A 1872-nucleotide genomic window follows, 5' to 3' on the forward strand; every position below is an offset into this window, starting at 1 on the left:
GGCAGTTCTCTGTGCTTCCTGAACTTGAATGCCTGTTTCCTTCCCCAGATTAAAGAAGTTCTCATCTATAATTTCTTCACATAAACCTTCTTCCCCCCCTTCTCTTCATCTTCTGGGACTCCTCCTCTATTATTCGAATATTATTTCATTTTATGGTATCACTGATTTCTCAAATTCTCCCTTTGTCTTCCAGTAGTTGTTTTACTCTCTTTTTCTCAGCTTCCTTGTTTTCCATCATTTTGTCTTCTATATACCTGATTCTGTCTTCTGCCTCATTTATCCTAGCAGTTAGAACCTCCATTTTTGACAGCATCTCAGTAATAGCGTTTTTAATTTTGGCCTGATTAGATTTTAGTTCTTTCATTTCTAGAATAAGGGATTCTCTAGAGTCTTCTATGCTTTTTTCAAGCCCAGCTAGTATCTTTATAATCATTGTTTTGAATTCTAGTTCTGACACCTTACTTATATCAATATTGATTAAATCCCTAGCAGTGAGTACTTCTTCCTGTTCTTTCTTTTGGGGTGAGTTTCTCCATCTTGTCATTATGTCCAGAAAAGAATAGAAGAAAGAGAGAAAAGACAAAAATAACAACAACAACACCAGAAAAATACCAACAAAACAAACCAGAAGAAAACAGAAACAAAATAAAATAAGAACAAACCAAACAAGAGGTAAAGCAGAACAAAACAATAAACTAGATCCCAGGTATGTTTTGGTTTGTTTGTTAAAATAAACTAGATCCCAGAGGAGGAGCAACATGGCAGAGGAGTAGGAGACCTAAATTTCATCTGGTCCCAGGAATTCATCTAGATAGGGATCAAACCATTCTGAACACCTACGAACTCAACAGGAGATCAAAGAAAAGAATAGCAGCAACTCTCTGAACAGAAAAGCTACCACTTTCTGGAAGGTAGGATGTGCAGAGATGTGAATCCAAGGCGATATTCGGGAAGATAGACAGCAGGGGAGGGGGCCTACCTCAGCCGCTACTGGCAAGCGATAGAGCGGTGGAGCACAAAACCAGAAATTTTAGAAGTCGGCTCTGCTGAGGGATGTTGCTCCAGTGGCTAAGTGGGGGGTGGAACCCTCATTGGGACAGTGTGGTCTCAGGACCCTCAGGGTCACAGAAAGACCGGGGGTACCTGAGTGCAGCAGAGCCCCCAGGTATTGGAGCGGGAAAGCCAGCTGCAAAGATGGAGCCGAGGAGTGGGCTCTCAGCTCGGGGTTGCCATAAACCGTGATCCCCAGCAAAGGCCACTGCTCTTCCAGCAGGGACCTAACAAGCGGCAGATCCAGGGAAACTCCCCTTCCTCCCCCAGGAGGAATGGGAGGGGAGTGCACCACAGGAATATGCTGGGATTGGAGACTCCAAACAGAGTTATGTGCCAGAGATCAAAACGCTTGGTCACAGGCTGGGTGAGCATGGAGTGTGGCTGGAGACCGGGGAGACGGGAGTGACTGACTGCTTTTTTCTGGGGGCTCACTGAGGAGTGGGGCCCCGAGTTCTCAGCTCCTCCGGGGCAGAGATTGGGAGGCCGCCATTTTCATTCTCGTTCTCCAAAGCTGTACAGAAAGCTTGCAGGGAACAAAAGCTCCCGAGAGCAAACCCGAGCAGATTACTTACCCGGGACCCAGCAAGGGCGCGGCTGTTCTGCCTCTAGCAAAGACGTATGAGAACCACTGCGACAGGCCCCTCCCCCAGAAGATCAGCAAGAACAGCCAGCCAAGACCAAGTTTACCAATCAACGAGAACAGCGGAAGTCCAGCGCTAGGGGAATACTGTGCATAGAATTCATGGCTTTTTTCCCATGATTCTTTAGTCTTCCAAGTTAATTTTTTTTAACGTTCTTTTTCTTTTTTCTTTTTTTTTT

This window comes from Leptonychotes weddellii, chromosome 4 (genome assembly GCF_054177405.1).
Source record: "Leptonychotes weddellii isolate Sample4059 chromosome 4, ASM5417740v2, whole genome shotgun sequence".
Classification (NCBI taxonomy): Eukaryota; Metazoa; Chordata; class Mammalia; order Carnivora; family Phocidae; genus Leptonychotes; species Leptonychotes weddellii.